Source organism: Zonotrichia albicollis, chromosome W (assembly GCF_047830755.1).
Source record: "Zonotrichia albicollis isolate bZonAlb1 chromosome W, bZonAlb1.hap1, whole genome shotgun sequence".
NCBI lineage: Eukaryota > Metazoa > Chordata > Aves > Passeriformes > Passerellidae > Zonotrichia > Zonotrichia albicollis.
The window spans coordinates 12,460,580-12,474,454 of record NC_133859.1 but is presented as its reverse complement, the minus strand read 5'-3'; the positions used below and the strand labels follow the sequence as shown (position 1 = coordinate 12,474,454).

General features: G+C 46.3%; 1 long non-coding RNA gene across 1 annotated transcript in view; it reads left to right on the top strand.

Annotated features, from left to right (window-relative positions):
• Positions 1-3,345: 3,345 nt before the first annotated feature.
• Positions 3,346-13,875, top strand: part of LOC141726959 (uncharacterized) — a 55,563-nt gene continuing 45,033 nt past the window's right edge. Inside the window, exon 1 of the long non-coding RNA XR_012577916.1 lies at positions 3,346-6,411. This is a non-coding gene — a long non-coding RNA (uncharacterized LOC141726959). The remainder of the gene's footprint in view (positions 6,412-13,875) is intronic.

The window sequence follows — 13,875 nt, the reverse complement described above, 5'->3', positions numbered from 1 at the left end:
GTGTGAGTGAACAGATCTTGTGCAGAAGGTCTCTATATCATTCCAACGGTGTTATCTGTCACCTGCTCACAGGAGATCACTGTATAAGCTTTATGCCCAGACCCTCCATATTTTCTACCTAAAGGACTAATCATAGGACAAGTTTTTCTCCTACCAGAGTCATGGAACAACACATCCCTCATCGCTTGGACCAGGCACATCAGCCATGGGTGGCCTCAACTCACCTGTGTTCTGAAGCATCTCGGGGAACCATCACCCTCATTGGCCTGATAGATACTGGCACTGATGTCACTCTGATATCGAAAGTGAAATGTCCACAGGGCTGGACCATCGTACCCACGCTGGATCAACTGGCAGGTATTGTTAGTCACTGTGAAAGCTTTTGTAGCTTACACTCTGTCACATCTGAGGGACCTGAAGGTCGTGTTGCCGCCACAAAACCATTCATAGTATGAGCTGATATAGTTCTTTGGGGAAGAGACATTCTCTCTCAATGGGGTCTGAGGATAGAAACCAATTTTTAATAAGGGCTTTTGATGGACATAACACTCTAAAACTCACATGGAAATCCAATACACCTGTCTGGGTCAGCCAATGGCCCTTACCAGAAGAAAAAGTTGTATTAGAGCAGTTGGTACAGGAACAGTTAAACAAAGGTCACCTAACTCCAACTACCAGCCCCTGGAACATTCCAGTTTTCATAATTAAAAAGCCAAACAGTGGGAAATGAAGGTTATTGCAGGACCTCAGAAAGGTTAACGAAGTGATTCAAGAAATGGATTCTTTACAACCAGGTTTATCTTCTCCCACTATGATTCCAAAGGATTGGAAGTTAACTGTTATTGATTTAAAAGACTGTTTTTTAAATATTCTTTTGCGTCCAGATGCACCACGATTTGCCTTTTCCATCCCATCAATAAATCCGCAGGCCCCTTTAAAAAGATACCATTGGCTCATACTTCCTCAAGGAATGCACAATTCTCCGACAATATGCCAGTGGTATGTAGCAAAAGTCCTTTCCTCAGTTTGTGTACAATACCCAAATTCCCTTATCTTGCATTATATGGACAATATTTTAGTAGCAGCAAAGGATCAAGCATCAGTGCAGGAGACAGCAGATCAGGTCATCTCATCAGTGGTGAAAGCAGGACTCATAACAACAAAGGAAAAAATGCAGACACTTCCTCCCTGGAAATATTTAGGATACAGAATCACAGAACAAACTGTGATTCCACAACCACTTCAACTAAAGAAAAATCCAAAACCACTGAATGAAGTACAGCAGCTGGTAGGGACTCTGAACTGGCTTCGTCCATTGCTAGGCATTTCAAACCAGGACTTAGCCCCACTGTCCGATCTATTGAAGGGAGACACAGCTTTAAATTCACCACGAGGATTCAACAAAGAAGCCCAAAATGCTTTAGATAAAGTGATGCGAGCTATTCAGTCATGCCAGGCTCACCAATATAATCCTAACTTGTCATTTTTGGTCGCATTTTTAGGGGAGAGTCCACAGCTTCATGGTCTCATATTCCAGTGGGATCTAGAGAAGGACCACCTGATAGTCTTAGAATGGGTTTTCCTATCTCGACAGCTGGGTAAAACTATAACAACTTATCCTGAAATTATATCACAATTGATTATAAAGGCTAGATCCCAAATGTTTTCCCTTTCAGGAAAGGATTTTGCAGAAATCTTTCTGCCTGTCACATCCATCTATTTGGAATGGTTAATTCAAAATTCAGAGGTCATGCAATTTGCCCTAGAAAATTTTACAGGGAAAATATCAGTCAGTTGTCCCAAATATGAGCTACTAAATTAGTCTCTAAAATTCATTCATAAGCCCTAAAGAAGTCAATCACCCCTAGATGCAATCACATTTTGTACAGACAGTCCAGGAAAATAAAAAAAAAAATCTGTGATTGCTTGGCGAAATCCAGAGACAAAAAAATGGGAATCAGATATTGAAGAAGTACATGGTTCTTCAAAAATAATAGAGTTAACAGCAGTTGTGCGTGTATTTTCTAAATTCATGTTTCCTCTTAATTAGTAACGGATTCATTCTATGTTGCAGGCATAGTGGAGAGAGCAGAAGGGTCTCTGCTAAAAGAGGTTTCCAATGACCAGCTACAGGGTGTGCTCAAAAAATTAATCTTCCTTCTTTCTATTCAACAGGAACCTTACTTTGTAATACACATTCGTTCACATTCTGCGCTTCCAGATTTCCTAGCAGAAGGCAATGCCATGGCTGATTTGTTAGCCACGTCAATTCAGAATACACTTCCCTATGTAATTGAACAAGCCAGAATGAGCCATGCCTTCTATCATCAAAATGCACCTGCCTTAGTAAGAATGTTTAACATCTCTCAGAATCAGGCTAAAGCGATTGTTCAGTCATGTCCAGGTTGCCAAAAATTAGCCATACCAGCAATAGCAACCAGGGTTAACCCTTGAAGCTTAAATAGCCTGCAGATATGGCACACTGACATAATTCAATATCAGTCATTTGTACAGTTTAGACATACACACTTATCAATAGACACATTCTCAGGAGCAATTTTTGCTTCCACGCATCAAGGAGAAAAGAGTAGAGGTGTAATTAAACATTTCTTACAAGCATTTACAACCCTAGGTGCAGCGACGTGTATTTAGCCTTCTAGAGCAGAGAAGGTCAGAGTCCGGCAAGCTGAGGTTAAGGCCGACACCTCGCTGCATGGTCTGCCAGCACCCCTCGGCGTCGTAAGGCCTCGGGCTGTACTGGTTGCGGACAGGATCGCTGCTAAACGACAAGAAGGAAGGAGCTGGACACTCGCCGGGGGGGCTAAACTTGGTTTATTGGAAAGCCCACGATGTATCAGCGAAATGAGCCAGAACAAAAGGTGCTTCAGGGTTATAAAGGGAAGGGGGTGGACCCGGGAGGGGTTTACAGAAGACTAATAGGGGGAGAAGAGGGGATGAGCTTAACACAAATGACATAGTGGAGAGCCCAATAAGTACCAGGTATGGGAGGGGCCCCGGGACCACAGCCAACCACAACCCCCAAAGAGGAGAAGCTTCTGGAATACTAGGTGGAGTGGGGGGGGGGGGTGATTGACTTGGCCCAGGGAGGAGAAAAGGCATACATGTAAGGGAAAAAGGGGAGGAGGAATTATATAACCTAGAAGATTGACAATATAACTGGCAGGGCTGTGGTGGGAAAACTGAGGAGGGCAGAACCATTTTACACTAAATGGGGGGGGAGCAGCTACATAAAATGGGGGAGAAATTAAATGGACTTAACGAACACACTACAACATCTCCCCCATTTTTACCAAATAAAAATAAAAAGAACGGAAAAGTCCATGCAAAACTGAAAAGTCCAAGTGAGATAACTTAAAAGGCTGTGACTCGCGGCTGGTTTTGACAAGTGCCTTTGTCTTCTGAACATAGTCCATCGGCCCATGAGTAGCTGGATGTTGGAGCGGTAGCCCCCTCCTTCTCTGCGGCTTGCCTCCAAAGAGAGGTTGAAGGAGAGGGGTCGCTCCTTTCCATGGGCTCGTTGCAAGGGAAAGTGGCACCCAGCGCTGTCAGTTTTCTCCGGACTAGCTCGCGAATCAGAGGGATGAAAATCAAAAGTGAGTTGGGGAAACGTACTAAAAGACAAAAAGGGAACAGTTAGACACAAAATACTTAAACAGATGGTTCTGCCCCAAATAATAAATCAAGTTTGGGAGAAGGAGAGGAAATGGGGGAGGGAGGTTGGGATTCATAAACCAGAGGTAGTTCAGTGAGGAGAGGGGTAGGAGGAGGAGTCTCAGCATTGGGGAGGAACTGGACATTTGAGGAAACTGATGGTGTTTGGGAGGGTTTTCTCCGCCGCCGCCAGCACGCCACCTGAACCTGTGACACAGCCTCCTTCTGCGTCCTCTGCCTCGGGATGAAGGGCCTGACCCATTTGGATGGTCCTTCTCCTCTTTCCTCCTCCTATATTCTAAGTAATCTTGCCTCATAGGGCACTGGGGCATCCAGTGGCCCACTTTGCCACAGAGGTGGCAGGGGTGAGTTGCCGTCGTCCTTCTCCCAGACCCTGGTGTCATTGGTCCGGTGGCGGCGGCAGCTTCGGCGTCTGTGTCCTCTGGCGTCGGATACTCTGCGAAGGCTATGGAGGCTCTTTTGGGGCACGCTTTCAGGTCTGGTAGAGGAACCTTCCTGACACACACTTCAATCATCATTTCCACGGTGGGTCGGGGGTTTCGAGGGAGAGATCGGATAGCCCGCCTGCACGCTGTGTTGGCATTGTAATAAGCCATCTGCCTAAGCATCTCCTCTCTCTCCCTCTCCCCCGGAACCTGCGCCTCAACGAACCGGTAGAGTCTTTCCATAAATGCCAGGTAAGGTTCCTGCGCACCCTGCCTTATTTCTTCTTCTTCTAGCTGTGAGGTGGTAGTAGCTAGTTTATAAAAAGCACGCTCCGCAGCTTTCCCTGTTTCCACAAGTTATTCTGTGAACAACGCCTTTGCCTGAGCTGCCCCACTCGCCCACTGCCCGGTGCCCACAAGATGATCCTCAGAAAGTACCAAGCCCTCAGTGTCATGAGATGTGGAGGGGTTCCCCCAAAGTGTTGGCAGAACCTCCACAATCTCCCTCCTCCATTCTCCCGCCCAGACCCTGAATTCCATGGGCCCTAAAAGGCTGGAGAAGAGAGCCCTCAAGTCCGCGGGCACCAGATCTCCCTGTACAAGGACCGGGTGAAGGAGCCCCCGGAAATACTCAGATTCTCGGGAGTACTCCCTCTGGGCTTTGCACACCTCCTTGATCCGGGACTGGGCTATAGGCACCCATTGGGCCTGAGCACTCCCCTCCCCACTAAGGTGGTATGTAACCGGGGCGGCTTCCAATAAAGGCACCAGTCCCGGCTTCCGGTCATCCACCCCCCCCCCACCCCGGAACACAAAACACAAAGCATGGGAACCGTAAAGGGGAGCGTGGGAACCGGAATTGGAGGAGGTTGAGGTGGGGCATGGTCTCTGGGCGGGGCAACAGCAGGGGCGTGGTGGCTCTGTTTTCTCCACCTCCAAGGTGGAGTTAGGAGGCGGAGCAAAATAAGGAGGAGGAACTTGGAAGGGGCCCATAGGGGGTGGAGCCATGGGCAGAGCGAGGGGAGGAGCTGAGGGAGGAACCGAGGGTGGAACCAGGGGCAGAGAAACAGAGGAGCAGGAGGGGTGAAGGGAGAGGAAAGGGTTGGAGTTGGAAAGAAAGGGATTTTGGGGAGAAGAAGGGGTAAGGGCAGGAAAAACCATGTGGCAGCCTCCATTTTGGGCTCCGTGGGAGCCATCTTGGGAATTTTCAATAAACCGGACAACTTTGGGGACCGAAACTGGGGACTTGGGGACAGGGATAAAGGGATCAGGAAGAGAACTCCGGAGAGCTGGGCCAGGGCTCTTCGGAGGGGGAGGCCGAGCCGGTCGAGTGGGAGCAGGGGCAAGGTGACCCCCCTGCTTACTGTTGGCCTTTAGAACCCCTCTCAAGGGCTCCTGCCTAGGGGTAGAGGGTAAGGAATGAGGGGTAGGAACACCAGAACTGGGAAAACCGGGGATCAAACTAGAACGTGAGGGACTTTTCCTCAATTCCCCTGAAGGACGGAGTGTAGAATGCACTCTGCCCGCCCAATACGCCACGGCTGAAAGATGAGTTTCCCCAGAATTAACTGCATTATCTAATTTTGCCACAACGGCTGCCCAAAACCGTGGCTCCCTTACAAGTTCTGGGGAAACTTCGGGGAAATGGGAGAATAATCATCTAATCAACATTATCAACTCTTTCTTTGGGGCAGTAAACCTTCCCCCAAGTAACAAACCCTTAACTACAAAAAAACCTCCTTTTTGGGTTTTGCTCTGACCAGCACCCATGATCGTGCTCCTAAAGCACCCTAGCGACTTCAGGAGGAGCAAGCACCCACGATGGAACACTCCACCCGCCCGAGAAAAATGCAAACTAAAACAATGAAAACACACGCTGCCGGCCCCTGCTCCCCTCGCTGAATCCCAAGTCTGGGCTTTCAACAAAAGGGAAAAAAGGGATTTTAGGTGGTGGGATTTGACCCCAAGTCTGGGGAGACAAACCCCACAGGGAAGGGAAAACAAAAAACGAAAGGGAAGAGGACTACCCCTAGAAGAACACCCCGCACCGAGAGGGGTTCCCGCCCAGACAGAGAGAAGGCAGAGCTTCCCCGCGCCCGCCGGCACGAATTCCAAAAGACAGCAAAACACGCCGCAGAGAATGCAGCTGTGTATACTGCTTTTAAAATTCCCAGGCAGCAGCAGCAGGGAACTGGGACACGCCCTGCCGAGCCGAGGCAGACACAAAGGCTCCCCCGCCGTGGAACGCAGCCCCCCCGCAGAGCCGAGAGAACAGCTGCCCCCACGCCACGTGGTAAGCCAATAGCCCCCCGCGCCACGCGGCAAAAAGGCGCGCGAAAAGCGGCGGGGGGGGGCGGCCCCAGCGCAGCAAACCGCGCGGAAAAACCGCCCCGCGCTGAAAAAACTGCGGCAGCCGCCTGGTGCCGCGCCAAGAGAGAGAATTTTCCCGGCCACAAGCAGCGCCCGGGAACCAGCCCTCAAGGGAAATAGGGTCGGGAGTGGTCCCCAGCGCAGGGAGGGCTCCCAGGGAAAATTAAAAAGGCAGGGGAGGTAGCCACCGAGTCCGGGGCTCACCTAATCCAGCAGCGGTGCAAACGAAAAGTTCAGGCAGATGGTTTCTCATCTTGAAGCCCTCCTCAGGTGCGGGGAGTTGCGGCTTCGAATCCCCCAGGAGCACCACCCCTAAAACGGGGTCTGCTGCCACCGGAGGTAGTCTGAGGGCCAGAGGAATTTATAATCCAATCCGCGGTATCCAGGGACCTGGCGTTAAGTCATCCAGCTGTCCAGAAACGGCTCTCACGTTGGGCGTCACACTGCAGCGACGTGTATTTAGCCTTCTAGAGCAGAGAAGGTCAGAGTCCGGCTAGCTGAGGTTAAGGCTGACACCTCACTGCATGGTCTGCCAGCACCCCTCGGCGTCGTAAGGCCTCGGGCTGTACTGGTTGCGGACGGGATCGCTGCTAAACGACAAGAAGGAAGGAGCTGGACACTCGCCGGGGGGGCTAAACTTGGTTTATTGGAAAGCCCACGATGTATCAGCGAAATGAGCCAGAACAAAAGGTGTTTCAGGGTTATAAAGGGAAGGGGGTGGACCCGGGAGGGGTTTACAGAAGACTAATAGGGGGAGAAGAGGGGATGAGCTTAACACAAATGACATAGTGGAGAGCCCAATAAGTACCAGGTATGGGAGGGGCCCCGGGACCACAGCCAACCACAACCCCCAAAGAGGAGAAGCTTCTGGAATACTAGGTGGAGTGGGGGGGGGGGGGGGTGATTGACTTGGCCCAGGGAGGAGAAAAGGCATACATATAAGGGAAAAAGGGGAGGAGGAATTATATAACCTAGAAGACTGACAATATAACTGGCAGGGCTGTGGCAGGAAAACTGAGGAGGGCAGAACCATTTTACACTAAATGGGGGGGAGCAGCTACATAAAATGGGGGAGAAATTCAATGGACTTAATGAACACACTACAACACCTAGGCATTCCTCAAGAAGTTAAAATGGACAACAGACCAATCTACGCTTCTAACAAACTGCAGTTTTTCAGAACCTGGGGTATCAAACACACCACAGGTATTTCGCATTCTTCCACAGGCCTATCTATTGTAGAAAGAGCACACAGGTCACTGAAAATGATCCTTGAAAGACAAAAGAGAGGGACCAAAGTGCTGTCTACAATAGAGAGGCTGAATAAAGCTATATATGTTTTTAATTTCTTAAATAATTCTTTTATGGAGCAGGTGCCACCGATTTTCAGACATTTCAGCAATACCAGTCAAGCAAAACTCAAGGAAAGGCCTCCAGTCTTCATAAAGTATACAGAGACAGGACAAATTTCAGGACCCCATCCTCTTGTGACATGGAGGAGGGGGTTTGCATGCATTTCTACAAATGCAGGTCTTTGATGGGTCCCTGCAAAGAATGTCAAACCACAGGTACAGCTGATCCAAGAGCAGCAGAAGACACCAGAAGAAGAACATACAAACAACTGAGTGACAGCTAGAAGCAGAGGCTGTGTTTTCTAAGTTTGCTCTAGTCAAAATTGTTTAAAAAATAGTTTTGCACTGAAAATTTTCTGTAAGTTATTGCTGTTGTATTAAAAAGTTATTAATCTTCCTCTGAATCATACGTTAAAAATGCTTAGAAGTTTTATATATTCAAATCATATATAGCCCTAAACTTGAGGCTTGCCTGAAAAAACACTTCACCAAACTTAAGATAGAAGAATAATCTAGAAACAATAAGAAATAGAACCAAATTTAAAAACTATTGGCATAACTACAAATTGTCAACAAAGGTAAGACTTTTTCAAATCACTTTCTTCTCTTTCCTTTCTAGTTATATAGAAAGGGTGAGATGTAGGAATGTGCCCCCTGTTGACAGAGTGACCAAATTATCCTTTGTCTCCTTAAAAAGGAAAAAAGCCCAGAAGTTTCTCTCCTCAATTTGGTAAAAAGACACCTCATAGGACCTTTAGAACTTCACTTCAAACCTAAAGCTACCCAATTGGACAGAAGGCAAAAAGTCCCACCTAGGTAATTCACTAGAAAAAGAAGAGAACAAAGGAAATAATTATTTTTGTGGAGTGTTTTAAGAGGAGCAAGAACTTTTTGCTCTTTTGTTGCAGCGTGTTACAACTGAGTTCATCGTGTCCAGGGAGAGTGCAGCTGCCGGTGCTGGGCATGGGAACAAACGAGACAGGTCTTAGTTTCGGAAAGATCAAGAATCCATTTATTATCCCCAGGGAGAATGGGTGGGATGAAGACAAAAGACCAGGCAAAGGCAGGGTCATGGGGTTTTATAGGGTGTCATGAGTGGAGTTTAGGGTTTGGGTCAAGGGAGGAGTTATTAGCAACACAAGAAGGGTTAGATCAAATTCCTGCCTCTTAGGAACAGGGGCACTCCACACAACTTTTGAACTGTGAGAAAAAACAAACTTAACAGATCAAGCAGTTTGTAAACAAATCGTCTTTATATGAACTGTTACTTCAAGAGTCCCAGATTTCTATGAGGTAGTCATTAATTGTTCTGGTTACATGGCTCTGTGATGTCTGTTGAGGGGACATCAGGTTGACACTGTCTGTGGTTCTGAGCAGAACGTAGTGCAGGCTGGATATATCTATTAGGTGTCCAGCATGTTCCAGTGTTCATTGAAACCCATTTATCATAGAATTATTGTACTATGATTGATTGTAAGACATTAGAACATGATATTACCTATGATTTAGAGGGGGTGTGTACGTTCACCCCAACCTTTTCCCCCTTTTTTTGTATTAATAACAAAAAATAGGAACAAAATATGGGTTGTGAACAGTATTAATAAGGTACTTTTTATTAGGATATTAATATCCAGTGCAAAAACTTTTTTACATGTACAACTTCTGTTTAATTAAAGAAATATAGGCATTTAAAATTTTCAGTTATTATGTTAATAGTGCAAGTAATATATTTTTCTTTTTGTTAGAAGTTAGAAATTTGTTAATGATTTAATAGGCTACTTTCAGGTATTTTAAAATGATGATAGGTGGTAAGTTCTCAGTTAAAAAAACTTTGCAATTGAAATTTGCTTATGATATTACTAAAATAATGTTTTATGTATGCTTTAGTGGACCTAGAATGCTAGGATGAATAAATTCTTTGAATTTCTCAGGTAGATCTAGAAACATTGCAAGTAGAAATAGTAGGAGTACTATGAGAAAATTTAGTAACATACATTCTAGGATATTTTTAATACACATGAAACTATATTTGAAACAGAAACAGTATTTTCTTAGCAATTGTGACAGAATCAGCTCCCAGAGACTTATCAATTTTTGTTTTAGCAAGCATAAACAACAATATTAAATATTGCACTATGAATTCTAGGGTATATTTAGCAAACAGTTGCACATTTTTGTAACTCTTGTGTGACACCTTTTTTATAGTTTTACTCTTAGCACACATTATTTGTTTATTAGAGTCTATGGAATATGAGAACCTTTGTACAGTTGAAGCAGTAGAAGACGGTGGCTGTGAAGCTTTGTTGAGGTTTGAGGGGTAGGAACTTGGTGTTGCTTTGATTGGTACTGTCTGGGTTGGAGCTGTCAGAATTTTTTGTTAGCCTTTTCACTGCCCATATGCAAGTAGATGCTGGCTTCCCGCTGGGCTTAGTGAGAAGGTGGCTTGCTCCTAGCTGTCAAGAGGTAGTTGTCATGTTACGTGGCCAAAACCATTTCTTCAGGCAGGCTTGTCTACTAATGTTCTTATGGTATAACACTCCTGCATGCCTTTTAGCTCTGTGGATTGCTTGGCGGGGTTTAAGGAGGGATTTTTCCCACACTCTGCTTTCGGGTTTGACATCAGTAGCTCTAGATGATGTGTTTCTCAGACCCGTCCATGGTGGCAGGGGCGGGGCCACTCCCACTGGAGGCGTGGCTGTGTTCCCCAGAGTTGGGCTTGGGGGCAGGGCCCTGCCCCCTGACGTAGGCTGGATTGAGGGTGTAGGTACGTCCTCCGACAGAGGTGTGGCCAACCTCCATGGTGTTGCTGGTGTTTCTTTGGGGCCGGCCCACTCGGCCTCAGGTGGAGGCACTCTTGGTGTTTCTATGGTGATGGGAGGTGCGGGCAGCCCCGGGAGCCGGGGGGTGGTCTCAGGTAAGCATGGGGCTGAGTTATGATCACAGGCTGTCCAGCCGAAATGGCGGCATGGTCCAAGCAACTACAGGAGCCCCGTGGGGCAGGCACGGGTTTTGGGTGCTCAAGTGTGTCCTGGTTTAGGCCAAATTAGGGAGAAAACCTCCAAAGGGAGCCCCTCCAGAAAGCAAACCCACACGGCCCCTCCCCCCAACTGGTTCGGGAAGGATTCCTCAGAGACAAGTGGAAAGAACCTGTTTATTTAACAGGCAAAACACTCCCCAGCACACAAAATGAACAATACCGGATGACAAAATTCATTCACTGCTCTGAAGAGATGACAAATTCAGAGAGTCTTTCCGGTGGGTGGTCACTCTGTTCTCAGTTCCTCCGGCACTGGGAATGGCTGCTGCAGGCCACAAAGTGCAAACTCTCGGTGTTTCCCAGGTCCTAGACCAGAGCAGGTTCGAATGGTTCCAAGAAAAGGGAAAGAAAAACAGTCCAGGGAGAATTCGGACTGCCTAGCTAAACTAACTAACAAGCAAAAGCAAGAGCAAAAAGCAAAAAGCAAAAGCAGCACTATGTAATGCGTTGTCTGATTCCTGCCGACTGTGGGGGAGTGAGCAGGCTGATAACAAAACAAAACTTTGCTTTTCAGACCCAGTCTTGAAGACACAGAACATAATATCCAGCATGAACAGAACAGACAATTGGGCATACAAGCATCATAACATCACCCTAGGACATGGTGCCACATAACACCTGTGGGGGGCCAGCACTGGACGCCCCGGGGCCGCATAACATCCCAGCATAGGTGGATCCCAGCTGCCAGCCGGCCGTGGCTGCACCTGCCGCAAGGATCTTGCTGCTCCCCTCTGTTTCGCTGCACACCAGGGCCCCACCATGCGGGGAGGGCTGCGGAAAACAGCTTGCTAGGGAACGGTGCTGGCATGAGGGGGTAATTTAGGGCGGCTCTGCCACATGGGGCAGGATGACTACACTCGGTGACCATTTCGTCTGGCCACGTGTCCTGTGGGCTTGGAAAGGCACCCATCCCCCCTGATAACTCCTCTGGTACCCATTCCTCGTCATATGCTTCAATATTTAACAATGTTATGAAATCTAAGATAAGTCTCCATGGCTTAATAATGCTTATCACGTTTTCATCGCCTCTGGAGGCTGCTTGAATTATAAATTGACCAGTTCATGCCCAGGTATAAAAGTCAAATGCAGTTTCTTGCAGTTTCTTTAGTTGTGTCTAACCCATGGTTTTTAGCCCATGTTATTATTGCTAATAATACTTTTTTATCATAATCTATATCCCATTCCTCAAGAAGAAGTTTCCATACCTTTAGTACTGGGTGGTCCTGCACGAAAACAAAATTAACAAAATTTCCCATATCTTCGGTAGGGTTTTCCTTCTATTTCAGCTTCTCCGGTTTTTTTGTTTCATACAAACCTTTGGCTGTGATTCCTGCAGCCTTTGCTGCAGTATTGGCTCTCCTCGCCTTTTTTCTTTCCAGCTTTTCACTGTGGGGACAGGCTTTGCAGGCACTGCCCTGTATCTCTCTCTTCTGTGCCCCTGGGTCAATCCTTGGACTGTTCCTCCTCGCAATCAGGGCACCATGTACCATATGGTGGTCTGGTGTGTGAGACAGCACACCTGACAAACCTCCATTGGTCATCAGCAAAACAGCACAGAGCTTACTTTTATAGGCAATTCAAAACTCCTGGGTCTAGACAGCTATTGGTCTGATCTTTACGCTCCCTAGACCTTGAACCAGTGAAATGCTTACACCTTAGGAGAGATGTTATTGGTTGAAACTTCTGTCAGTCAGCACAGGGGCAGGTTTATGGAACCGGGCTGGGTTTCTTATTTATAACTGGATTAATGCTCAGGACAAGTCAGCTTGTACTGCAACAGAAGCTTTTGCTCCCTGTGAAATACACCAATCACTTGTTTTAAAATTTTAAAAGCTTAATAGCAATAAAATGGTTATAAAAATAGTAATACAAATTAGAGCAATAAGAATTTGGACAATCAGAGTTAGGACAATAAAGGACAATAAAAGAAAAGAATACGAATGTTCGGATGCTTTCCAAAAAAAAAGCATGGCTCGCTAACAAAGGATTAACTCCTAAAAGCAATAGCCTGTTGCATATTCATATATCTCATACATGATGCATAAATTCTTTTCAAACAAAGGGTGTTCTCTGGTTATTGTCAACTTCTCCTCCTTAATCCTGTTGGCACCTCAAAGATGAAAAGGAGGTGGAAGTAAGTTTGTCTTTTCCGATAATGAGGCAATATTTCTTTTCTTGGAGCTTGTTGCTGTTATCTCTGTGCGAAGAATTTCTTGATTATCTCATTTTTTTCTTGAGCTATTTAAAGAGTATCTTACATAGCAGAGGTTCTGTTTTAACATTATGTTATAACCTAAAACTATATTTACCACACTACTTAAGAGAATTAATGCAGCATAGCTTTCTAACATAACACATATATTATTTATTTTAATATTTGCAAAAAGCCAATCATATAATAAACATTTTTCACACTCCTGGTGCTATATTTTTCCTTATTCAGTCAGTATTTTTGATAAGATTTTAATAAACCTTTTTAATTTTTTTGAAAGTGAGTATTATTTCTCACAATCAGTACTGAGCTGCTACATAACAGCTGGTTTAAATACTCTCCATTCCTTTCTCTTAAAATACTGCTCAGAGTCTAACTGATGCACACCCAGCGTTCTAGGAAAGACTCAGTGTTAAACCATTGTTTTAGGTTTGTATGAGCAGGTTTTGGTAGTGGGGGGGCTACAGGGGTGACTTCTGTGACAAGCTGCCAGAAGCTTCCTCCATGTCTGTCAGGGCCAATGCTAGCTGGCTCCAAGATGGATGTACCACTGGCCAAGGCCAAGCCAATCAGAAATTATGGTAACACCTCTGGGATAAGATAGGTAAGAAGGAAAAGTTCTTGTGCAGATGTAATTGTGGCCAGAGAAGAGCAGGGTAAGAATACGTGAGAGGAATAGCTCTGCAGACACCAAGGTCAGAGCAGAAGGAGGGGCAGGAGCTGCTTCGGGCTTTGCAGCTGACATTCCCCTGCAGCCCATGGTGGGCCATGGCGAGGCAGCTGTGC